This window comes from Macaca nemestrina, chromosome 9, assembly GCF_043159975.1.
Source record: "Macaca nemestrina isolate mMacNem1 chromosome 9, mMacNem.hap1, whole genome shotgun sequence".
NCBI lineage: Eukaryota > Metazoa > Chordata > Mammalia > Primates > Cercopithecidae > Macaca > Macaca nemestrina.
This window is the reverse complement of record NC_092133.1, coordinates 141923002-141950459: the sequence shown is the minus strand read 5'-3', so window position 1 is coordinate 141950459 and position 27458 is coordinate 141923002. Positions and strand designations below refer to the sequence as shown.

General features: G+C 40.9%; 1 long non-coding RNA gene across 1 annotated transcript; it reads right to left on the bottom strand.

Annotated features, from left to right (window-relative positions):
* Positions 1–1169: 1169 nt before the first annotated feature.
* LOC105490804 (uncharacterized) lies at positions 1170–10782 on the bottom strand. The gene is made up of 3 exons (XR_011607548.1): positions 10679–10782; positions 1863–1904; positions 1170–1343 (listed from the first exon to the last, which is right to left on the bottom strand). It is a non-coding gene; the product is annotated as an uncharacterized lncRNA (long non-coding RNA).
* Between the last annotated feature and the right edge of the window lie 16676 nt (positions 10783–27458).

Here is a 27458-nt window from a genome sequence, read left to right as displayed (position 1 = left end):
GATAGTAACTAGGCTACTAGTAAAACTAAAAGTTGCTAAATGCATCTCCAAATATTTTATCAACTGGAGTATTACATGTCTTTTTTCTTAGTCAAAGGCAATATCTATTATCGACTTGTTTTATGTCAAAGACTGTTTTTGACCGTGAAAAGCAACAGTAAATTAAGCAAATCTGATGACTTTTTTTTTGTAACAAGAACTATGCATACAGTTTATTGTGATATCATTTTATCAACTCATACTGCAGCATCTTTTAACCGCTGTATCATCCACCATGCTTTGACAACTTGTCAAAGAAGAGAAGGAGATACAGTAAAAAACAAGGCAACATCCATGTATGGAAAGCAAGGTTTTCTCAGAAATCTCAGTATGCCTTCTTCCAGAGATGTGTTAAGTAGGCAGGCATAACTTCAAAAGAATTTAAGAAATATAATTATCTACCTGGCCACTTGGCTGGCTTGGATAAACCTAAGCGTGGGTGAGTGAGGGAGAAGAGAGGCTGGGTGTGCAGAAGATTAGCAACAGAAATCTTACCTGTGTGGCCAGGGAGACTTTCCAATCCCATCTGAACACACTGAGGGAGCAAGTGTGACACTGGCATCTTCTCCTTGGCAAACCCTTGTTTATCCATCCTCTCGTCTTTGCCTGTGAGAATCTACTCATTTTTGAAGACGAGGTTAATATATATAATTCCTTCAATATACTCTTATTTAACTCCATTTGGAAAAATAATTTCATTTTATGCACTTCTGTAACAATTTATATTTCTATTAGGACAATTACTTATATAATAAGCCATGGAAAATGTTGTTATTGTCTAGCAAATATTCTGGACATTAGAACATTTACAAAGCTATTTAAACAAATAATTAAATGACTCAATCTCCAAAAAGTCAGGGATGCCAGAGAAAGAGGGATGCATGCATATATGTGTGTGTGTGTGTGTAGTGTGTGTAGTGTGTGAATATGTGCGTGAGTGTGTATGTGTATATCTGTATATGTGTGTGTATGTATATGTATAGCTAGCATGCATGTGTATGTATGTATATGTGTAGCATGCATGTGTGTGCGTGCATATGTGTGTATGTGTATGTTTGTGCATGTGTATGTGTGTATGTGTCCGAATGTGTTTGTGTGTGTGTGTGTGTGTGTGTGTGTGTGTGAAGTACTACACCTCCTGGGAAAGGAAAGAAGCCTGGTGTGGCTGGGTAATTTTATTCAAAGAGGTGGTGAGATCTGGGGTGTTTTGGTTGCTTACCTGTGGCTGTGACCTGCTGAGCCCTGTGTGGCCTGCTGAGCTGTGCATCTTCCTGAAGAAGTGAAGCACCATTGGAGGCTTAGCACTGGGATAAAAACAGGAGATCCTTCTTAGAGATAATTTGAAGGGGGCAAAATCTTCAGACAAAAGGGTCCTCTTGGAAATTATTGCAATATCTCAGTGAGGACTGGTGAAAGAATTAACTAAAATGTGACAGAAAGAATGAAGAAGATCAAGTCAAGAAATACAAGTCATCATATTTTGAGGGCATTATGGTTGACTATATTCATGTCTGTCTCCTTCATGACATTATAAGGGGCCAATGGCAGAAAATAATGTATCCTTCTTTTTAAACTCTACAACATTCCGCATATATAGAATGTGCTTGGCATTTGATTGAATTTATTCCAATTGAATTTATTTTTTCTATTGAGTGATATGGGCAATTTAAGTCATAAACACAAATAAACATGTATCTTTCATCAGTATTTAAACTATAATACACTGCAAGTGTAGAACTCAAATCAGTGATTTAAGAGTGATCGGGGATTCAAATGCAATTCACATCATATAAAAACTGGCTAAATTAAATGTAACAGCAGACCTGATGGGCTCCATTCCAACTCTTTCTCCAGATGGTTTGTTCCTGTATATGTAGAGAGATGAAAATGAAAAGTGATTATCTTACTAGACTGGTGTTTCTATGCCAAACAGAATTATTTACATTTTTTGAGATTAATAAAAAACATTATTGCTCAAAGAAGAAAAGCCTTCTTTTTTGCCTTTTATTTTTTGGAGGGATACAGAGTCTCCCTTTGTCACCCAGGCTGAAATGCCGTGGTGCGATCTCGGCTCACTGCAACCTCATCTTCCCAGGTTCAAGCGACTTTCCTGCCTCAGCCTCCCAAGTAGCTGGGATTACAGGTGCCCACCACCACGCTCAGCTAATTTTTGTATTTTTAGTAGACACAGGGTTTCGACATGCTGGTCAGGCTGTGTTGAACTTGTGAATGAGACTTGCCTGAAGACAATTCTAGATGAAGTTTTGAAGGAACAGTGGTGACTTTCACCCTTCTTCCTATCTTCCTCCTAAACAGCCCTTGCAGGTTTGCAGTCAAAGCAGCCCTCTGCAATGAGTTTACCTACCATAACCTGTTACCCATTTCCTCTCGGAATAAAATTGTTACTATCCACCCTTCTTCCTATTTTCCTCCTAAATAGCCCTTGCACGTTTGCAGTCAAAGCAGCCCTCTGCAATGAGGTTCCCTACCATAACCTGTTATCCATTTCCTCTCAGGATTAAATTGTTACTATTCAACTAAAATTTTTGCACCTTCGTTGATAACCAATGTTGAAAGCAATAGAACTGCAAGAAGAAAAGCCTTTTGTCTTAGTCCAGGCGTGAAATCCCATTAATATTGCTTGTGTCATGGGAAAATATCTGGTTCTGTAGAACGCTAACTCTAACTCAGGCTACAAGGTTAATGTGTTTATTTAACTTAGTGTTTTCAGGCTCATTAGACAGTGTTTAGGCATTATGTATTATAATTATTAATCATATCTCAATGGAGGAAAGAGCTGTTTTCCACCAAATGTATCTAAATTAGCATTCATCTTAGTCTCTATTAATGTTACCAGTGGAGAAGCTAGTGATGTACTAAAGATTATGTGTATGGTTACTATGTGTCTCAATCAATATCTGCATAAGGTTTTTATAATAATTTTTCCAAATGGTTTAGAAACAAAAAGCACTTACATGTATTTAATTATCAAGTTCTAACTCGAAATTACAATAATAAGTGACTATTGTGCAAAAATATTGATTTCGTGCTTTGTCGGATCCAGTAAGCAGAGAAGATCATAAAAATTCAATGCAGGCTTATTTTTCCAGCTTGCATTTAAAGATTCACGAACTTTAAAGGATATTCATCATCTGTCTTCTTGGGCATTTATGTTCCAATCTATAGCAGTATAATCTCCTTAGGAGTTTGGACTCGTATTTTTCTCTTAGAACTTTTGCTGAAACAGGCCTGCCTTATCATTGAGCTTGAATCTTAATAGTTTCTCTTTCAAATACTAACCATGGGTTATTAACTGAAATGTTCCCTTTGTGGCTCTTTCAATGAGGCCTTATAGGTATGATTTGTAATTATATCATAAGGTTGTTAAGGCTTTTATTTGAGAAAGACCATAAAATAATTCAAGCTTCACATCTTAAGTTTAATGTAAAACATCAGAGGGAAAGGTAACAAATGTATTAATCACACATACTTTTTAAACAAATTTGTGAAAGAGAAAATATGTTTAAAGCATAATGTTTTCGTGAAAGAAAAGTAAATTCAGAAATAAGTCTGGTAGGTTTATATCCTAGGTTATCTACTCACTATGTAACCACTTTAATTAAGCCACTTTCTTTATTCAAATTTGCTTTCCTTCTTTATTTTGCAATAATAACAAAATATGCTTATCTTGTATGAGGGTTAAACAAAACACAAAAATAAATCATATGTATTTTTATATAAATCTAGCATTGTATAAGATGTCTAGGGGTTATTAATAAGAAGACAAACAATACTTACTTTTAATCTAAATATAATTAGATGATATTTTTCTATTCTTTAAAGATAGAAATAAACTCTTTAAACCTCGGAGGCATAATAGAACCTAAAATTTTGTCCTTGTTCTGAAGGAAACAGTGCATCTCCTCCCAGGCCTGTCTTCTGCATTTTATCATACACTATGCTACCATCCTAAGCTAGAATTATATTCAAATGTTTTACCCTCAAAAATGCACAAGCAGGAGTCTACTTCAGCTAAGATGAGGCAACTGGGATTGGATTTGCTTTTTTTTCTGAAATAACTAAAAAAAAAAAAAAAAAAAAACTGCATGAAGCAATAAAATTAGAGTAATTGACGCTCAGAAACAGTTTACCCAGAAGGGCCTCAGAAGTGAAGAAATTAGCACTTCGCTAAATACTGCTCTAGTTCTATCTACCAAAGCTTAATGGCAAAACCTGGTAGAGATTTACTACATCTAAGTCACTTAACTGCATCCCAGAAAAAAGGTCTAGAAGACTTGGTAGAATACAAAAATATGCGGCACCACCAAGGTCAAGTCCACAGGGTCTGACATACAAACATTTTAGAAGACTTTTTTTTTTTTTCTGGAGACAGAGTCTCGCTCTGTCACCCAGGCTGGAGTGCAGTGCTATGATCTCGGCTCACTGCAAGCTCCGCCTCCTGGGTTCAAGCAATTCTCCTGCCTCAGCCTCCAGAGTAGCTGGGACTACAGGCACCCACCACCACACCCAGGTAATTTTTTGTATTTTAGTAGAGACGGGGTTTCACGGTGTTGTCGAGGCTGGTCTTGAACTCCTGAGTTCAGGCAATCTGCCCGCCTCGGCCTCCCAAAGTGTTGGGATTACAGGCATGAACCTCTGCACCCGGCTGAAGACATTTTTAAAAGGCAGGAAAATATGACCCATAATGAAAAGAAAAATCAATCACTCAGAACTATCCCCAAAGTAACTTTGATAGTAGAATAGTAGATACGCTCATTAAGTTGAAGTAGTTTTGTAACTGCACTTCATAAGTTCAAGATCCTCGAGAAAGCATGGAGCATGTGGAAACCTGCGAGAGGTAAAATGCTGTCGACCGTACTCTCATGGGTAAGTAAAGCCACTCTCTACATCCCAGTTCTATCAGTGGGGAAGAATTCTAGTCTAGACAGAAACCTGAGATAGGATTTTGTCATGTCCTTGGAGTCTCTGTTTTTTCAAAACAAAAGCACGTCTTTAAATGATATCTTTATGGAAATAGCTTTAGCGGATTGTCAGATCTTTTTACAAACTCATAAGCCTTCAATTCAAAATGTGCAATATATGCATAATTGTAGTATCAGAGAAAGCAGAAAGAGAGAAAAACACAGAAAAACTATCTGAAGTACTAATGGTTGAATATTGTCAAAAATTAATGACAGGAACTAAACCACAAATCCAGGACAGAGAACAGCAGGCGGTGTAAGTCCCGAAATAAGAATACCTACTTCCCACATCCAAACTGCAGAAGCAAGAGAAAAACGTGAAATCTAGAAGGAAACTGGGGTGGAGATAGGGATAGGGAGATACTTTCACTAAAAATTAGCAAAGATAAGAAGTACAGCAAGCTTCTCATTGGAAGCCATGGAGTCAAGAAGACAGTGCAGTGAAACATTTAAAGTGAAAGAAAAATAATTCATCAGCCTTGAATTCTACATTTAGCAAAATCATCTTATGAAAGAAAAGAAAAATACACTTTTCAAGGCAAACAAAAATAAGAGAACTCAGTTTTACCATCAGACTTCTTTCACAAAAAATGTTAAAAGCAGTTTCCAGGCAGAAAATAAATACAAAATAGGTCAGAAATTCCAACCTTTATAACAAAGAAAATACTTCAAGAAAGAATAAGTAAAAGTAAAATAAAATATTTATTTTTCCACTTATAATTGACTAAAAAAATTGTATAAATATAAAAATAATGGTGTATTGTAACATATAAATATGCAAAATGAGTGACAGTGATGACATAAAAGGGAGGAGGGAGGACAGGAGAATGTTTACAATGTCCCTGCACTATGCAGGAATTGATATGATGCTACTTGAAACATGACTTACATTAATTAAAGAATTTATACTGGAAAATTTAGGGTAACTGACAAAAATTAAAAAGAAGTATAATTGATATGCTGAGAGGAGATAAAATGAAATCATATAAAATGCTCAATGATAACCAGAAAAGTCGGGAAAGCAGGGAGCACAGAACACAGACAATGAATAGGAAAGAGTTACTAATATGGCAGATATTGACCTACCTACACCAGCTGTCACCTTCAGTGTGAATGGTTTAAATACAGCAATTAAAAGAATGATCAGAAGAATTAAAAAGACCAAGACCCAACTCTGTGTTACCTAGAGGAAGGCCATTGAAAATACACAGGCTCAGACAGGTTAAAGAACAGGGAAAGAAGAAGATACACCAGGCAAACACCAATCAAAGAAAGGTGGCAAAGCTGCATTAATTTTAGAGGAAAAAAACAAAACAAACAAACTTTAGAACAAGGAAGATTAAAAGAAATAAATGAGGACATAACAGAATGATAAGGAAGTCAATGCTCCAGGAAAGGCAGAGCTCACATCTTAAGTGTGAGGGATGGACGCTTCACCAACAGGACCAGGAGCAAAGCTGTGATGTTTGCCATCACCACTCACATCCAGCAGGTACCGGAAGAACCAGCTAATTAAGTGAAAAGAAAATGAGAAGACAAGAGAAGAGAAGGAAAATAAGCAGATTCAAAAAGAAGAAATAAAACTGTCTTTATTTTAAATGATAAAATTGACTATGGAGAAAACACTGTCCCCAAAACTCTTGGGACTAGTAAGTCCCAAGCCAGCATAGTAAGGTCACAGGATAAACAGTTAATATACAAAAGCCAAGTGCCAGCCTGTATACCAGCAATAAGTCATTAGAATTTAAAATGTAAAAACTTACAATGGCACCAAAAGATAAATATTTACATATGAATCTAATGACTATGCACAGATCTGTATGTGGAAAACTACAAAACTCTGATAAAAGATTGAAAAAGAATCCCTCAATAACTAGAAAGGTATTCTGTGTTCGTGGATTGTAAAGATTCTATGCTATTATCAATTCTCCCCAATCCCATCTACAGAGTCAGCCCAGTCTCAGTCTAAATCCCAGCATGCTATTTCATAGATATCAACAAACTGATTCTAAAGTATATATGGAAGGCAAAAGACCTGGAGTGGCCACAAGATTCTGAAGAAGAACAAATTCGAGGACCAGTGCTACCACACCTCAACACTTTGTACGAAGCTACCGTAACCAAATCAGCACCATATTGGCAAAATCACAGACACAGATCTGTGGGACAGAACAGAGAACTTAGAAGTAGAGCCAAGCAAAGGTAGTCTACCGATTATTCAAAAAAGGAGCCAGGCAATTTAGTTGAGAAAATGCAGTATTTAAAACAAATGGTCCTGGAACATTCTGCCATCCCAAAGGGGAGAAAATGACCTTAATTAAACCCAGACCTTATGCCTTCCACAGAAATTAACTTAAAATGAAACTGAGGCCTGGTGCAGTGGCGCACGCCTGTAATCCCAACACTTTGGGAGCCTGAGGTGGTTGGATGACTTAAAGTCAGGAGTCTGAGACCAGCCTGGCCAACATGGTGAAACCACTGTCTCTACTTAAAATACAAAAATTAGCCAGCCATGGTGGTGCACACTTGTAATCCCAGCTACTTGAGAGAGGATTGCTTGAACCCGGGAGGCAGATGTTGCAGTGAGCCAAGATTGCCCCACTGCACTCCAGCCAGGGTGACAGAGCAAGATTCTGTATCAAAAAAAAAAAAAAAAAAAAAAAAAGGACCGTAGATGGAAATGTGAAAGGAACAATTATAAAACTACTAGAAGAAAACATAGGAGGAAAAATTAGGTGCTGTTGGATTTGGTGATGCATTTTTAGATACAATACCAAAAGCACAATTTATCAAAGTAAAAATTAAAAATATTTGTTTTTTGAAAGATACTGTTAAGAGAATAAAAAGACAAATCAAAGACTGGGAAAATAATTGAAAACGCTTTTATATCTGTGAAAGTACTTACTTCCACAATATACAAAATTTTTTTTTAAATGGTAAGGAAACAACTCAATGAAAAAATGGGCAAATGTTCTAAACAAGCACCTCACGGAAGAAAATACACTAATGGCAAATAAATATAGGAAAAGACGTTCAACATCATTTGTCATCTGGGAATTGCACATTAAAATAACAATGGAATACTACAATGTACAGGTGACTAAAATCCTCAAAGCTAGCAATAACTAAAGCTGGAAATCATATAGAACAATAGGGACTCTCGTTCACTGAAGCTGGGATTGCCAAGTGTTACAGCTACTTCGGAAGACAGCTTCACAAATTTGTTACAAAGCTGACTATAGTCTTCTCTTAGAATCCAGCAACGGTGTTCCTAGGTATTTACTCAACTGATTTGAAAACTTCTGTTCATGAAAATCATTATCTTTAGCAGCTTCATTCATTATCTCCATAAACTGGAAGCAATCAAGATGTTCTTAAATTAGTGAATATATAAACACATTGTAGTATATCAATGCAATGAATATTATTCAATAATAAAAGGATTATTAGGTTATCTGGCCAGAAAAATATGAATGACTCTTTAGTGCATATTGCTAGATGAAAAGCAATCTGATAAGGGCACATACTGTATGATTCCAATTATATAGGCAAAAATATGAAAATGAAAAAGGAAAGCCTATGGAGTCAACAAATGTGGGCTGAGCATAATCCTCTCAGAATACAGTAGGAAAGTTTAAAAAAAAAAAAAAAAGAACTTTACATAGGAGAAACCCAACAAGTACCGTCTCAGTCAGGTGCTCAGGTTTGACGTCAAAAATGGCAAGTCATGATGATGGCATGTACACGCAACATGGTTTCATGAAAATGGCACTTTACTTTTGTAGTTTTGCTCTCAGGCATTCCTGATCCTATCAAGGCATGAGAAAAATCTCAGATAAATCCCAACTGAAGCATATTCCACAAAAGTCCTGACCAGGACTCCCTCCCCGAAACTGACAAGGTCATCAAAAACAAAGAGTCTGGAGAACTGTCATGGCCAAGAGGAGCATAGGGAGATGTGAGGATTAAATATAATGTGGATTAAATGGAATATGTAGGATTAAATGAGTGCTGCATATGAGATTGTGGGAAAGGAAAAGGACTTCCCGTAAAAAATAAGGAAATCTGATTAAAGGGTAGTCTTTAGTTAATCAATAAAAATCAACCTTGGTCCATTCATCAGAACAAATGTACCACATGAAGGTAAGTTATTATTAATAGGGGAAGCTGAGTGTGTAATATAGGGGAAGTCTCTGTATTGTCTGTACTTTGCTATAAATTTAAAACTTTTATAATTTCAAAATCTTTAAATGTTTTAATTAAAAAAACTGCTGCAGAGCAAAACAGATTCAGGATTATCTAATTTCCTTGGTAAAACCTGGAGTATCAAAATACACATTTTGATTCAGTTGTAAAATATTTCTTCTGTTTTGTAAAATAATTTACACCATCTGCTAAGTTCCAAAGTGCTTAAGAATGCAAACTAAGTCTTACTATATCTAAACACTGTAATTGCCCCAAAGTTTGGAAATATAACACCTCTATGAATAACTTGTGTCTTAATTGGTTGATGAGCATTTATTTTGTCACTGAACGTTTATTTTTACATGTGACATATGATGACTTTATCCACATGGCAGTGAATCCTGTACACCGGCTGCCAGAATGCCACAATCAGGGAAGCCTCAGAACTGGAAGTTGTGGACCAGGCACGGTGGCTCATACCTGTAATCCTAGCACTTTGGGAGGCTGAGGTGGGTGGATCACCTGAGATCAGGAGTTCGAGACCAGCCTGACCAACGTTGTAAAACCTCGTCTCTACTAAAAGTACTAAAAGTACCAAAACTAGCCAGATGTGGTGGCTACTCTGGAGGCTGAGGCAGGAGAATGGCTTGAACCCAGAAGGCGGAGGTTGCAGTGAGCCAAGATTGCGCCACTGCACACCAGCCTGGGCGACAAGAGTGAGATTCCATCTCAAAAAAAAAAAAAAAAAAAGAATTGGGAGTTGTGAATTTATATTCTGGGTCTGCCATTTACAATTATGTTATTCTTGAATGAATGTCTTAAAATATTTATATTTTAGTTTCTTCTTCTGTAAATCTGAAATAGTGATATTCGCACAAATCGATTGGACATTGATTTGAGGTAATGCATAATAACTGAAAATTTGAATTTTAAATATTATGATTAACATTCGATTTAATCTGGGGGAAAAAAATCTGATCCTCTTCTCTCTTTGTATGCTCTCCCCTTGAGCTTCTGTGATATTGGTCGGGATCACAGATAAGTGAAAAACTGATGTCAATTATATCAGTTTTCACATCTGATATGTCAAAATGGTAGGTCAATTATATTTCAAAGAAGACGCTGCTAGCTGGGGAAAAGCGTAGCTCCAGAAAGTAGGAAGTGGGTGGAGCATCCAAGGGCATGGAGAGGTAACTCAGGGCATAGAGAGAAGAAGGGGCAAAGAAGAGAAATCTGCGGCTCATTGGGAAGCACCCCTCATTCATCAGAGGGAACGACGGATCACTGGGCAAAGCCTTGTCTCTAAGAAGCACAGTTCTACCTTCTGGAAGTAGCCATGGTTTTGTTTGTTTGTTTGTTTGCTTACGGTGTTGTGGCTCAGGGAATCAGAGATTCTCATTTAATAATAATTTAAAAAAGCTTTCAGGATTTGGCACAATTTCTGGTTAAATTAGCTAGAAAAAAATAAATACCTAACAACACAGGCTTGCCAATGCCCGGCGTGCTGTGCGTCTCCTTCGGAGGGACGGGGCGTGCCCGGCGTGCTGTGCGTCTCCTTCGGAGGGACGGGGCGTGCCCTGCGTGCTGTGCGTCTCCTCTGGACGGGGCGTGCCCGGCGTGCTGTGCGTCTCCTTCGGAGGGACGGGGCGTGCCCGGCGTGCTGTGCGTCTCCTCTGGACGGGGCGTGCCCGGCGTGCTGTGCGTCTCCTCTGGAGGGACGGGGCGTGCCCGGCGTGCTGTGCGTCTCCTCTGGAGGGACGAGGTGTGCCCGGCGTGCTGTGCGTCTCCTCTGGAGGGACGGGGCGTGCCCGGCGTGCTGTGCGTCTCCTCTGGACGGGATGTGCCCGGCGTGCTGTGCGTCTCCTCTGGAGGGACGAGGTGTGCCCGGCGTGCTGTGCGTCTCCTCTGGAGGGACGGGGTGTGCCCGGCGTGCTGTGCGTCTCCTCTGGACGGTGTGTGCCCGGCGTGCTGTGCGTCTCCTCTGGAGGGACAGGGTGTGCCCGGCGTGCTGTGCGTCTCCTCCGGATGGTCGGGGCGTGCCCGGCGTGCTGTGCCTCGCGTCTGGACGGACGGGGCGTGCCCGGCGTGCTGTGCGTCTCCTCTGGACGGTGTGTGCCCGGCGTGCTGTGCGTCTCCTCCGGATGGTCGGGGCGTGCCCGGTGTGCTGTGCCTCACGTCTGGACGGACGGGGCGTGCCCGGCGTGCTGTGCGTCTCCTCCGGAGGGACTAGGCACGCACAGTCTGTAGAGTCCGTCCACATGGGGAGGACTCCCATCGACAGCTTCCAGGTGGACCACCTGCTACATGGAGTTAGAACCATGAATCACGTGCCTGCCAGCCCAGGCATGACCCATCACAGGCTCTGTGCACAAGGCGAGTGGTGTTGAAGCTCACCTCCTTTTACTCTTGTGCATACATATAAGGCAGGAGTGAGTTGACTAGACAGGTGTGTTGATTGTAAGCCATCCACAATTCCTAGGAAGAGATACTTTGCATGTACATGTGCTTATTACTTATTGCCAGTGGGACAGTGGTCCCCACAGAGACTCCTTGGTGGAGAGTGGCCTGCTGCTCACTCGGCAGACACCAGTGCCGCGTGCAAAACAGCCTCTGATCAATTCACTGGCTTTATTTACCACGCAACAGAAAGCCCGAGGCCTAATTGTGCTGCTCACAGGCAAAGCATGGCTTTGGTGGCCATTTTTCTAACTGAGGAAATAAAAAGACATTTTTTTTTCCTCCTGCCACAGAATTGATCCAAGGTTTCTAAAAGAAGCATCAGCCCCAGTCAGAGAAACCCCATTATCCCAGTCCCTCATAGGAAGGCAGTGTGTGTGTGCCCCTTAAGGAAACCACCACTGCAAAATTATGACAGAGACAGTGAAAGAGATCTGACATAACTGACTCCATCTTGCTTCTAACCTCCAAGCTGTCCTTGTTCCTTCCTGAGTATAGTCTGAACTAACTTTGGGAGGAACTTAGTTTATAGTTTACAACAAAGACAATAACAGCCCTTTCCCAAAGCAAACCTCCTTCTTGCTTGGGGACTAGACTGCTTTTGTAGGACCTACAAATTAGCCACAAGATTAGAAATTATGGTTTAGGCATCATGTAGCTGGAGGCTACAAGATTCTGACCCTCCCTAAAGTGCTCCTATGGTCAGTGCTTGAGATATTTTACAGACCCTGTACCTGATAGATCAGCTGGCACCGCCCAGATCTACAAACTGGCTCATCTGATCTTGTGGCCCCCACCCAGGAACTGACTCCACACAAGAAAACAGCTTCGGTTCCCTATGATTTCATCTCTGACCCAACCAGTGAGCACTCTCAAGTCACTGGCCTTCCCCACCTAACAAATTATCCTTTAAAATTCGGATCCCCGAATGTTCAGGGAGTCTGATTTGAGTCGTAATAAAACTCCAGTTTCCCACACAGCCAGCCGTGCATGAATTACTCTTTCTCTATTGCAATTCCCCTGTCTTGATAAATTGGCTGAGTCCAGGCAGCCGGCAAGGTGAACCCACTGGGCGGTTACATTAGCACGGCTCAAGGTGTTGTGCTCGGAGCCTACGCCCAGGGAAGAAGAGGACTCAGTCACGGAATTGTGAATCATGTCATTTGCTGGATCAATAGAGGGTCACACTGACTCTACATCCCTATTTTTCCTGGCTTTCTGTCTCTATTGCTATCTTATCAGTTTTGTTTTGTTCTGTTTTACATTGTATTATTGTTATTTGTATTATAACTTTTCTAATTAGAAAGTAAATTCAGTTAAGGATACTCAGTGATTTTCTTTATGTCTCAAATAGCTGGCACATTTCTTTGTAATGGCAAATAAATACTTTTTTTTTCTTTTTTTTTTTTTGTGAGACGGAGTCTTGCACTGTCGCGCAGGCTGGAGTGCAGTGGCATGATCTCCACTCACTGCAACTCTGCCTCCCGGGTTCATGCCATTCTCCTGCCTCAGCCTCCCCAGTAGCTGGGACTACAGGCACCTGCCACCACGCCCGGCTAATTTTTTTCTTTTTTTTTTTTTTGGTATTTTTAGTAGAGACAGGGTTTCACCATGTTAGCCAGGATGGTCTCGATTTCCTGACCTCATGATCCGCCCGCCTCAGCCTCCCAAAGTGCTAGGATTACAGGAGTGAGCCACCGCGCCCAGCCTTTATTCTTATTTATCAATTCAGTACAAAGAACTGCAACCAAGTATAACCATTTCATGGTTAAGATCTCAGAGATGAAAATAACTCAAAATTGAAACTCTTTTAATCAAAGTCATTGACCGGATAAGCGAGAAAAGCAAATTCCTCATAAATGACCTTCTAAGTGGTCATGGATGAGCCTATACTGTGACTTGCACCCTAACTGCTAGTACAATACACGTCCTCTTTCTCCTAGGCAGCTGGATATGTGTAAAATAGTGCTGGTGGGTGGGTTCGAGTTCACTCAGTAGGAACAAGCTAGGAAAAGGCAAAGCTCTGACCTTTGCTCTGCTTTGACGGTAAGATCTTGTCACCCCAGACCCCTTGGTTAGTTCCTTTCTAGTAGAAAGAACAACCAGCGCAGCTGCTCGGGAGCTCATCCTGCCCAGACTGAAGGCAGCAGTGGTGCACATGCGGGCTCCTGGCTTTCAGCCATCAACGTTGCTAAGGTGCATTTTTGATCAGTGAGACCTGTCATGCTTTTAATACCACTGGGCAATGCGGGGTTATGCAGGTAGCGACCTGCTGAGTGCTGCAGATAATTTATGCTTTGGGTCATTGTTCCAAGAGTGAAGTTAGAACACAGGAGCTGTGCAAAGGATGCTTCGAGGATCAGCCATCCTTGCAACCCCAGCCATGGGAGCTTGAGGCACAGGGGGGACCTTCCATTTGCTGTGAGTCGCTCGGAGAGAAGGAAGAGGGACTCAGGTTGGGGGTGAGGGCGTTTGCCGGAGTGGGGGGAGGTCTGTGAGGAGCTGACGTTGTCAAGGAGCAGCTGCTTTTCTCAGCCGCCAACTCCTCACGGCATCTTCCCTCCTGGGGGCGATGTTTGCCAATGGATAAACTCCACATTGCTCTCTCTCCCACTTCCTGCTCAGAGTAGGGAGGGTCCGTAGAGCTTGTTGTTAACCAGGAAACTATATTTTCTCTCTTCTTGCTCTAAGTAATTGAAAGAATGACCATCCAGAGAAGAGATGTCTTTAAAATTCATTTCAAGAGTGCTCAGTTCAAATTAAATTCACTCCAAACTCTTCCAGGCACAGACATTTAAAGTCAGTTTTATTGAGGTGTGATTTGGGGTGTTCTGATAAGAAGAGGAGCTGAGGACACAGACACGCCCACGGGGCCTTGGGAGGACATAGGGAGAAGACGCCCTCTGCAAACCACTGAGAGAGGCCTCAAGGAAGCAGCCTTGGCCGACACCCTGATATGGGACTTCCAGCCTCCAGGACTGTGAGGAAACACGTTTCTGTTGTTTGAGCCACCCAGTCTCTGGTGTTTTTTTATGGCACCCTTAGTCAATCAATACAGCATAGTTTAAAAAGGTAAATGGTATCAAGGCATTTATAACACAAAGGTGAGTGCCCAACCCTCCTCTGTCATCCCTCAGACAATGCTACTTCACTCTTTCAGCATTGCTTTTCTGGAATTTACCTTTTTTTTGAGACAGAGACTCACTCTGTCATCAGGCTGGAGTGCAGCGGTGCAATCTCGGCTCACTGCAACATCCGCCTCCCGGGTTCAAGCAATTCTGCCTCAGCCTCCTGAGTAACTGGGACTACAGGGGCACACCACCACATCTAGCTAATTTTTGTATTTTAATAGAGACAGGGTTTCACCATGTTGGGCAGGATCATCTTGATCTCTTGACCGCATGATCAGCCCGCCTTGGCCTCCCAAAGTGCTGGGATTACAGGCATGAACCACTGTGCCCGGCCCTGGGATTTACCTTTATGTATCATTTATTCTATCCATTACTCGTTAATAAACATTTTCTATTGCTATTTATATGATAGAAAAGGGAGATTTATCTTACAGTACCTCACTCCCTGCTTCTTATCTCAATCATGTTAACCTACTGTGAGGTTGCCTCAGTCTAATCACTTCTCATTTGATCAGATACTGACAATGTAACTACGGCTTTCTCTTGCCCAAGCAGCACACTGTGCACCCTTGGTTTTTAAATGAGCAATAATGTAAGGCTTAAATATTGTATGATATTTTTATTTATTGCAATCGTTTTTTCTCAGCAGAAAGAGTGAGCCAAGTGAAAACCAAAAGAGATATATTTTGTGGCTTTTGCCCCTATTTTAATGTCAGATAATTAACTTCTGTGCTATTAAATATCATTCTTCCAAGTAGCAGTTTCATTCAGTTTTGAAAGAAATAGAGATGGATCTTAGAATAACAGAGATGTTCTTAGAATAATAGAGACGGATCCACATCACACCCATAAAGCCCTCATTCTGCAGATAAAAAACTTAGTCCAAACAGACGCAGGGACCTGCCAATGGGATATAAACATAACATCCATGCTTGGGATGGATTCTTTCACTTTTATCCCTTTGCACAGAGAACTCCAGGCAGAAAACTTATACAGACCATATGTATTCTACTTCTTCCACTGTTCCAAAAGTTGATACTTGGGATCCATTGAGGTGAGTTTATTTTCCTTACACAAAAATAGATTGCATGCGTGCACTTGGCAAAACCTGGAGGTTTCATTTCAGGAGGATTAAGTTCCAAAAAGGCTAAATCAGCCCCTGCTTTACCCCTGAGTTCCATGCGCCACCTGTTCGTGTCTCCAAATACGGCAACAGGTGCTTTCTTTAATACATCTTTCTTTAATACATCTTTGAGATGTGATGTATTAAATATTAAACTTTAGATACAAATACAGCCAGTGGCACAGTATTTTATATATTAAGATTGATTTCCTTAACCCTATTACAACGTCAACGATAAAAGTTTCCAGTCTCTTCTAGTGTAAAGGTTAACTAACCGTCTCCCAGGTGACTTGACACAAGGTTGTTCCCTATGTCCATTAAGACTTATTTTCTCAGTTTAAGCACTTATTAAATTTCCTGAGCTTTCATTACTTTTTAATGAAAAATCTTTGGGAATGCAGGTTAAATTCCCTGCCCCCCCGTCTCTCTCTCTCTCTCTCTCACACACACACACACACACGCACACACAGGTGGTTTAGTCTCTAGTGGGACAATGTCCTTCAGTGAGAGATTTTTTGGAGAAATACACGTTAGGACCCTGTTTGGAGAATTCATCGGTGTAAGGCAGGGAACAGAGACTTCCGCTGCTGAAGCAGAGAGGCGGGCGATGTGATGGCTTGTGTTAAGCCGGGAGACCTGTTCTTCCTCATAATTCGTCCCACCAAACATTTCTTGAAACCCCCTTTACCTGCCCTGTGTGCTCTTATCATCTAACCTTCACTGCACCTTCATTCTCACCTCCGCTCAGCTGTTTATTTTGGGAGTGGGAGGGGTTGTTTTCTCCTTTCTCTCCATTTCCTCTTTCTTTTTCTGTATAAGTTTCTTGAATTTCATTATCCTTGGACATGCTATACAATACAGATGTTTCTGCAAAAATACACTTATTTATTTTTTAGTCTCTCTTTCTCTCTCTCTCTTTCCTTCCTTCCTTCCTTCCTTCTTTCCTTCCTTCTTTCCTTCCTTCTTTCCTTCCTTCCTTCCTTCCTTCCTTCCTTCCTTCCTTCCTTCCTTCCTTCCTTCCTTCCTTCCTTCCTTCCTTCCTTCCTTCTTCTTTCTTTCTTTCTTTCTTTCTTTCTTTCTTTCTTTCTTTCTTTCTTTCTTTCTTTCTTTCTTTCTTTCTTTCTTTCTTTCTTTCTTTCTTTCTTTCTTTCTCTTTCTCTTTTTCTTTCCTTTCTTTCCTTTCTTCCTTCCTTCCTTCCTTTCTTCCTTTCTTCCTTTCTTTTCTTTCGTCTCACTCTTGTCCAGGCTGGAGTGCAGTTGTGTGATCTCAGCTCACTGTAGCCTCCGTCTCCTGGGTTGAAGCAATCCTCCTGCCTCAGTCTCTCAAGTAGCTGGAATTGAGGGTGTGTGCCAAAATGCCTGGCTGTTTGTTTATATTTTTAGTAGAGACAGGTTTTCTCTATGTTGGCCAGGCTAGTCTGAAACTCCTGGCTTCAAGTGATCCACCTGCCTTGGCCTCTCAAAGTACTGGGATTACAGAAGTGAGCCACTATGCCTGGCCAATACATTACTTAATACAGACAGATTGTGCTAATAGTGAAGTGAGATGTGTGTAAGGAAGAGAGGAAGGGGAGACAAATTTAAATCAGTTAAAATCTCTCACTTAAAAATTTCAGAAAAAAATTAATTCTCTCAATTTATGTGAATTTAAAGATGCTGGACTTGGTTTATCAAATTAGACATAGGTATGATACACGTACAAATAAGCACTACTTGGTAGGTTGATGGAAAAAAAGATGAAAAGTCAACCAGATTTTACACAAATAAAAAGAAATAAAAAATGTTTGACGTCTTCTTATTTTTGAGTTGGTGCCTTGCTCCCTCACCCAGGCTGGAGTGCAGTGGTGCGACCATAGTTCACAGCATCTCAAACTCATGGGTTTAGGGATCCTCCTGCCTCAGCCGCCCAAGTTGCTAGGACTACAGGCATGCACCACCATGCCTGGCTACTTTTAAAAACTTTTTTGTAAAGATGGGGTTTCTCTCTGTTGCCCAGGCTCGTCTTAAACTTGTGGCTTCAGGAGATCCAACAACCATGACCACCCAAAGTTCTGGGATTACAGACATAAGGCTTTGCACCAGGCCTGCTTTATATCTTAATTTCAATAGTGGCCCTACAGTTTCCTTGGCCAATAATTTTCTCGTAGATAGTAGGAAATTTATGACTCTGTTTTCCTCTTAATAAAGATAAGATCTTAACTTTTATTGACAACGTATGAGTTTTTACTGAATAGAATTTATGAAATGCAAAATATAATTGATTATAAGTGCATTAGATCCTAATGCCATTTCAACAAGCGAAATGGGGAAACCTGTGCAGATTGTTCTGTAACTACAGGCTCACCCTGTAGATATTACAGGATCAGTTCCACACCATGCATGTGGCAATAAAGAGAGTCATGAAATTGATTGGCTTCCAGTGTATATAAAAGGTATATTTACTTATACCATAGCCTATAAAGTATGTAATAGTGTTATGTCTAAAAAACAACATGCATACCTTAAACAAAAAATAATTTATTGCCAAAAAATGCTAAGAATGACCTGAGCCTTCAATAAGTCATAACTGTAATCTTGCCAGGAGGGAAGCTTGTCTCAATGTTGATAGTTGCTGACTGATCGGGGAGGTGATTGCGGAAGATTGTGGTTGCTGTGAAAATATCTTAAAATAGGCTGGGCGCGGTGGCTCACACCTGTAATCCCAGCACTTTGGGAGGCCGAGGCAGGCAGATCGTGAGGTCAGGAGATCGAGACCATCCTGGCTAACATGGTGAAACTCTGTATCTACTAAAAATACAAAAAACATTAGCCAGACATGGTGGCGGGTGCCTGTAGTCCCACCTACTCGGGAGGCTGAGGCAGGAGAATGGCGTGAACCCGGGAGGCGGAGCTTGCAGTGAGCCCAGATTGCGCCACCGCACTCCAGCCTGGGCGACAGAGCAAGACTCCATCTCAAAAAAAAAAGAAAAAAAAATATATATATATATACACACACACATATATATATAAGACAACAATGAAGTTGTCCTCATTGATGAACTCTTCTCTTCATGAAATATTTCTTTGTAGCATGTGATGCTGTTGAAATGGCATCATTGTCTGGGGTAAATACCCGAGGTTCATTGTCTTACGCGGTGGAAATCAAGGATGTGGACACACAAGAAGTGAGTTTAAGAGGGTAGGTTTCATAGGCAAGAGAAAAGAAAAAGAGAAAAGCTCCCTCTCCTGCAGACAGAGAGGGCTCCTGAGTGGGTCTCCGGTTCAGTGGTAAAACGCACAGCGTTTCATAGACGAGCTTGAGGAGGCGGTGTCTGATTTACATAGGGGATGAGAGCTTGGTTGGGCCAGGTGTGCCGTTTGCACAGTGTGTGGAGACGCTGGCCGTCCCACCCTCACTTTCATTATGCAGATGGGGTCTCCACCAGGCCGCCGCCATGTTGCCTGCTTTTGCACACATGGAGACAAAAGGCAAAGAAGAGGGAACCTCCATGTTGAATATACCTGGTTCCAGGCATCCCTCTTCTGCTGGTACAGCTTCCAGCATTCACCTGGGCAGGCTTCCAGCTTGACTGTCTATGTCTGCAGCCCGCTTTTACAGCTGCTTTTTGGGGGCTGCTTTTTAGTGAAAGGAAACCTTACAGAGGACTCTCATCCTCACTATCTGCTTAAATACTTTCTTTCTAGCTCCTGTATCACTATTTAATAGCATTTTACCCACAGTAGAACTTCTTTCAGAAGTAGAGTCCGTCCTCTCCAATCCTGCCACCACTTTATTAGCTAAGTTAATGCAATATTTAAATCCTTTGTTGACATTTCAACACTGTTCACAGCATCTTCACCAGGAATATATTCCATCTCAAAAAACAAACAAACAAAATTTTTCTTATTCATAAGAAGCAACTCCTCATCTCTTTTATCATGTTTTATCAAGTTTTATCATGAGATTACAGCAATTCAGTCACATCTTTAGGCTCTACTTCTAATTGTATTTCTCTTCTATTTCCACTGAATGGCAGTTACTTTCTCCACTGAAGCCTTGAACCCCTTAAAGTCATGTTCCTTCCAAACTCATGTTAATGTTGATATTTTTACCTCTTCCCATGAATTACAAATGTTCTTCATGGCATCTAAAATGGCAAATCATTTCCAGAAGCTTTCCAATTTACTTTATACAGATCCATCAGGGGAATCACTATTTGTAGAACTATAGCCTTATAAAATGTATCTTTTGAATAATAAGAGTCAGAAATGAAAATTACTCCTTGATCCCTGGGCTGCAAAAGGAATGTTGTGTTAGCAGGCATGAAAGCGACATTCATCTTGGACATCTCCGTTTTAGCTCTTGGGTGAACAGGTGCACTGTCAGCAGACGGTCATATTTTTAAATGACTCTCCTTTTTGAGCAATAGGTCTCAATAGTGGGCTTAAAATATTCAGTAAACCATGCTATAAACAGATGTGCTGTCATCCAGGCTTTGTTGTTCCATTTGTAGAGCACAGGCAGAGTAGATTTAGCATAATTCTTTGCGTTTTCTTTTTCTTTTTTTTTCCAAGTGGAGTCTTGCTCTGTCACCCAGGCTGGAGTGTAGTAGCACAATCTCAGCTCACTGCAGCCTCCACCTCCCAGGTTCAAAGAATTCTCCAGCCTCAGCCTCTCAAGTAGCTGGGACTACAGGCATGTGCCACCACATCTGGCTAATTTTTGTATTTGTAGTACAGATGAGGTTTTGTTGATCAGGCTGGTTTCAAACTCCTGACCTCAAGTGATTCGCCTGCCTCCGCTGGGATTATAGGCATGAGCCACTGCACCTAGCCAATTTCACATAATTCTTCAGGGTCCTAGGATTTTCAGAATGGTAAGTGAGCATCAGCCTCAACTTAAAGTCACCAGCTGCACTAGCCCCTTAACAGGGGAGTCCGCTCATCCTTTGAAGCTTTGAAAACAGGTATTGACTTCTCCAGCTATGACAGTGCTAGATGACATCTTCTTCCAATGCTGTTTCATCTCCATTGAAGATCTGTTGTTAGTGTAGTCATCCATGATCTCAGCTACACCTTCTGCATAACTTGCTACGGCTTCTCCATCAGCACTTGTGACTTTATCTTGCACTTTTATGTTATGGAGATGACTTCTTTCCTTCAGTCCCATGAACCAGCCTCTGCTTGCTTTAAACTTCTATTCTCCAGCTTCCTCACCTTTGAGTCTTCACAGGATTAAGAGTCAGGGCCTTGCTCTGGGTTCGACTTTGGCTTAGGGGAATCTTGTGGCTTGCCTGATCTATCCAGGCCACTCAAACTTTCTCCACATCAGCAATTAGGCTGTTTTACTTTCTCACCTGTTTTTGTGTGTTCACTAGAAAAGCACTTTTACTTTTCTTCAATAGCTTTTCCTTTGCATTCACAAGTTCATTAACTGTTTGGTGCAAGAGGCTTAGCTTTGGTCTCTCTTGGCTTTCAACAAGACTTCTCCACTAAACTTAATTGTTTCCAGCTTTTGATTTAAAGTAAGACGTGTACAACTCTTCCTTTCACTTGAACACTTAGAAGCCATTGTAGGGTTAGTCGTTGACCCAAGTTTAATATTGTTCTGTCTCAGAGAAGAGTGAGGCCCTGGGGGAGGGAGCGAGCTGGGAAATAGCCGAACGCACACAGTCTGTCAGAACACACACAACATTCGTTGTTTATTGTCTTCCAGGGCGAGGTTCAGCAATTACAATAGTAACATCAGAGATCACTGATAGCAGATCGTCATCACAGATGTAATAACAAAAAAAAATGAAACATCTTGATCATTGATGTGATGGTGAATATTGAGTATCAACTTGATTGAATGGAAGGATGCAAGGTATTATTCCCGGGTGTGTCTGTGAGGGTGTTGCCAAAGGAGATTAACCTTTGAGTCAGTGAACTGGGAAAGGCAGACCCACCCTCAATCTGGGTGGGCACCATCTAATGAGCTGCCAGCACGGCTAGGATAAAAGCAGGCAGAGGACACGGAAGGACTGGACTGGCTGAGCCTTCTGGCCTCCATCTTTCTCCTGCGCTGGTGCTTCCTGATCTGGAACATCGGACTCCAAGTTCTTCAGCTTTTGGACTCTTGGACTTACACCAGTGGTTTGCCCGGGGCTCTCAGGCCTTTGACCACAGACTGAAGGCTGCACTATCTACTTCCCTACTTTTGAGATTTTGGGACTTGGGCTGACTTCCTTGCTCCTCAGCTTGCAGACGGCCTGCTGTGGTACTTCACCTTGTGATCTTGTCAGTCAATTCTCCTTAATAAACTCCCTTTCGTATATACATCTATCCTATCAGTCCTGTCCCTCTAGGGAGCCCTGACTAATACAATTGTCAAAACGTGACGCAGAGGCACAAAGTGAGCACCTACTGTAGGAAAAATGGAGCCGATAGACTTGACTCAGGGTGGCCACAAATATTCAGTTTCTAAAAAACACAGTATCAGCACAGTGCAAGAAAAGAAAATAGGCCTGCCGTATCCTTGATGGTTTTCATGGGAATATGGGGTATCTTTAGAGAGCAGTGTCCATTTATAATAACCATACACTTAAACATTTTTTCATTACCCTTTCTAAAAGTAATTTTAGTAGTTCAATTTAATTGCTATTTTATCCATTGAAGGTTCATTAATTAAACTCAATAAGTTACTTTAAAAAATGCTTATTGTTGATAATGCCTGAAATTAATACACTCTGGAGTGTGTTTACAAGATGAAACTTTCATACTAATTATAACCAAAACAAACACTTTCCCTCAAGCCTCTCACTTGGCCAAAAAGTGACCTGTTATGGGAAAACAGACAGACAAAGTGATTGTTACTGAGCCCAAAACTTAATAAATGGAAGTGAAGAGCTCCGAAAAAAGGTTGTATGGTACAGAAGACCTTTGAAAACAATAGTGTTAGGAATGCAATTATAACATCTGCACAGTGACTCTTTTGTTATTTAGTATCTTATGTATTTTTTCATTTGATCCAAACAATTGCCCAGCTAGGAACTTCTTCTGAGTATGATTCTCCTTTTTAAAAATATCTTGTAAACCAAGATTCTAGGGGGAAAAAAAAGACTCAAATCTAACATCATGATTGTGAAAGAGCTAAGACTCGAATTTATATTTCTTATCACTTTTTTTTTCATAAAACTCTTTCTGTTCTCACAGGTGGCCTTTTCTAATAACCAGTGTCACAATGGGCCTTCTTTATGTGGGTTTTTAAAACTGCAGACAAAAACCATTAGCTTGAAGCCTTTGAAGACTACTTAAAAATAAACGCTCCTAATTCTAGGGGGAATAATCTCATCGAATAATCATTTGCAAAATGCTTTGTAATTAAGTACGGGGGACATTAGTGGAATGCAGTGTTCCATAAAGAGCTCGACTGTTGTTCTTGCAAGAATGCACCCAAACAATGGTAATAACTGGAACAGTGATTGATAAAATGATAGCACTGCTCAGTTTCCAAATCAGAATTTGCCTGCCAATTGATGTCAGAAAGAACATCCTTTTCTGAGAACTGGAGTCCTCTTAGAATAGTTTTTGAAGGACAAAAGTCTGGTCTTCATCATATCGCTCTGTTTTCTTTTTCCTTTCCATTGTAAGTATCCGTGTAGGCTAAATTTTAATCTGAACCTAAACTAATTCCCTGTCAAACAAACGAGAAATGAAAACTTTTACAAAGGTAGTAAAGGTTAACTCTTGGAATGAACTGTCTTTGGTTATTCCTAGACTGGAAAAAAGCTATTTTTATTAGGTACAGAAGTAGACCTGAGTGTTGGACTCTGGAATAGGCACCACCTTGCCCAGGCAGAGAGGAAATGAGCATGACTGTGGGCTGGTGCACTCTTCCTCAGTCAGCGACATTAACACACCGAAGGCAGCAGAAGACTCATCAAGGCAGAAGCGTGACCGGTTTATCAAAGAGCTGAACTGTCAGCCTAGATTAATCTCATGTATAAATAAATATATGTGAAAATTTAGAATAAGAAAGTTGAGGCCAACTCCTAGACGTGCAGTTTACAGAGCAAAGTTCCACTAAAATTTTGTGTCTCTCTGTGTGAGTCATCTACTTAATTTTTAAACAAGCATAAGGTGCCTTTGTATTCTCTCAATATGTCAGGCATTGTTTTGAATGCTTAATCAAAGAAAGCAGAGATGTGAAGTCGGCCCCCATAGGAGCTTGTTGACCAGTTGCACTGTCAGCTGAAATAACCACAAGCCTGAGGCACAATAGTGGTAGGAACAGCGTGCTATGGAAACAGGTGGGTGACACACCATGTCAATCTGGACCTTAGAAAGCCTTCCTGGGGGAGGTGACACCCCAGATGGGATACAGAAGATCAAACAGAGACAATTTAAGAATGTGAGAACAGAGACCAGATAAGAACATGGAGAGCATGAGAATGCCAAATGCAAGGTGAGGTGGGCCTGGTGCAAATGTGTTGAGGCCTAAAAAGTCAGGGTGAACGCCGACTCCCAGCCCTCGATGACAGCCCAGAACTCAGATCTTTCATAGGAATGCTAACAAAATGGGCAGGAGAGGTAAAGAAGAGGGTTCAGAAAATAAATATATTCACATATTGTCAACAACCTGATAAATCAAAAATGACCAAGAATGGCATGTGTTCAATTGCCCAGGCTGGGAGGGATCATGAAATCTCAGACCCACTCATGGATTGTCCTCTTACAAAGGGGCTGAGTTGTGCATTTATATGCTCATAATTATATATATAATATTATATTATAAAACTTGTGTAATAATTGTATAATTATATATGCTCATAAAAATGTGTAATATGTATGCTCATAATAATATAGGTAATATGTAATATTATAATAAGATACCTGTGTAATAATTGTATAATTATCACCGTATGCTGATCATAATATGTAATATATATGCTCATAATCATATAGGCAATATATAGTATAATACATGTGTAATAATTGTATATTATCATATGTATGTTCATATCACATATATATTCATAATAATGTAGGTAACATAATATTATAATACCTGTGTAATAATTGTATAATTATTATATATATGCTTAATAATAATGTCATATGTGCTCATAATAAGTAATAGATAATATAATACCTGTGTAATTGTATAATTATATGTATGCTCATAATAATATGCCATGTATATGCTCATAATATAGGTAATATATAAAATTATAGCATGTGCCTGTGTAATAATTGTATAATTATTATATGTGTGCCCATAATAATATATAATATAAGCTCATAATAATATAGGTAATAAACACTATTATAATACAGTGTGCAAACATTGTATAATAAGTGATCATATATATGTTAATAATAACCTCCAAAAGTAAATATGATAATTTTCCCATCTTACATAGAATTGGAAACTAAGTCATGAGCAGTTAAAAGGCCTGCTCCATGTCACAAGGCCAGTTGGAGGGGCCCGGGGTTTGCACACAGGCAGCGTTTCTCCAGCGTCTGTGCACGTCCTCACCATATCCCTCCTTCTTTCCCTGTGGATGCTGCTTTTGAGTAAGAGTTTGGCATTTTTCATAAGGTCGGTTGATGTCCCTGCACTTGGCAATACCCAATCCCTCACTGCGGGGTTCAGATGGAGGTTAAATAGTTATGTACGGCTTCATTCCATCTCCCAGTTTAACGTACTCATGAAGAGTCAAAGAAAAGCACCTGAGATGCATCAGGGCCCACCGCTGGTGCTGACGATAAAACAGTGAACACAGCAGGCCACGTCCTTCCTCCTAGGGCCCATATTCTCGTGGAAGGAGTCAGACAAAAGGCAGAGAAATGCCATAGATAAGACGTTAGAGGTGACAGCTATAAGGAAAAATAGATCAGAACAAAAGCGGTGGCTGAGACTTCCTGGGATAAACAAAACCCCAGACGCAGAAAACTCAGAGGCCGTGTGGGAGAAGCGCCCCTCCTGTGTGAGGAGCACAGCAAGGCTGCGACCCCCCTCCCCGCGTAGCGAGGGAGGGAAGAGTCACAGGGGACAAGGTCAGGGAGAGAAGGGGCCAGTTGTGAGCCCTTGTGGTCCAGGAGGCAGCCCGGGCATGACTGACTGTGGAGTGTAGACCGCAGGGGTAGGAGGGGAAAGGAAGAAAGGTCATTTGGAGATAGTCCAGCCCAGGAGGCAGTCCGGTGTGGTTGACTGTGGAGTGTAGACCTCAGGGGTACGAGAGGAAAGGAAGAGAGGTCATTTGGAGACTCAGTCCAGGGGCAGGGGATGTTGGTTTGTGTCAGGAGGTAGCAAAGAGGTGGCAGGAGGAGTTGGGATTTTAGAAACATTTTCAAAATTGAGTCAACAGGATTCGATATTGGATTCCACATATACTGGGATCTGTGGTGGAAAGAAAAGGACCGCAAACAGTTTCCACGTTTCTGCCCTGAGAGGAAGGAGGGAGGGCTGCCCATTCTGACTGAGGGAAGGGGTTGGGAGGGCAGGATTTCAGTTCTAGACCAGGCTGAGGTGTGTGTAAAACCTCCCAGGAATGTGTTCATGGGCCTCTATTTGAGATGGGTAGAGGAGTCTCGATTTTGTGAAAAAAGTCAAGAGTAGACATACGAGAATTCAGCGGATAGGTGGTGTATCGATGCTAACACAGCCATGAGACTGGACGTAATCTTTAAGACATGGAGGAGAAGAGAAGAGAAGCTGCCAGGACTGAGCTTGGGGAGCTTCACATTAAAAGGTAAAAACAAAACGGGGAGATGTGTTTTCCTGGAGGCCAAGGGAGGAAAATATAAGTAAAAGAAGAGAGTTACCAACTATGTGAAATATTATTGAAGGTCCAAAAGGAGAAGGGCTGAGACTGGCCCATTCGCGTTGCAGAAGTGGACATTGGAGACCGACGAAGCTCCTAGCTTCAGAGTGTGGGGCGCTGAACCCACCAGAAGGAGTTTATGAGACCAGGAGACTTGGAGATGGAATTAGATGCCAAGGTGAACAAAGAAGACTGGTGGTGATGAAGAGGCGGTCAGGATCAGAGAGGATTTCAGCGTTTTATTTTTTTCTCTTCTTTTCTGTCGTTGAACTACATATATACTTTTTTAAACAAAGAAATGGCATTCGTACATATGTGTGGGGAAGCTGTGACTCAGAATTTTTCAAGTGTCCTGAATTTTGTGATCAGTGCAAGATTGAAACTGAGGCACAAGATAACAGAAAGTGCGTGTAAAATAGCTTTTATATATAAATGTGTGATTATTCAGTATTAGACTCCAGGGAAATATCTTATAAATATAATAGGTATAAATGTATTCGAAATGTCTCAAATAAAATGATATATAAGTGCACATATGTGATTTCCTTCTTCTTTCCACTGTGTTATGGCTTAAAATAGAAATAAATCACATGGAATAAAGATTGCTTTTCATGGTCTTGAAAAATGACTCATTTTAAAGCTTTCCTCCACTAATGTTCTTTAATTAGATTTCTCACAGAGACTGGAATCAGGTTGGAAGGGGTGTTTACGTGAGTCCGTTTGAAAATATAATCGTAATTCTGAATTGTGATTA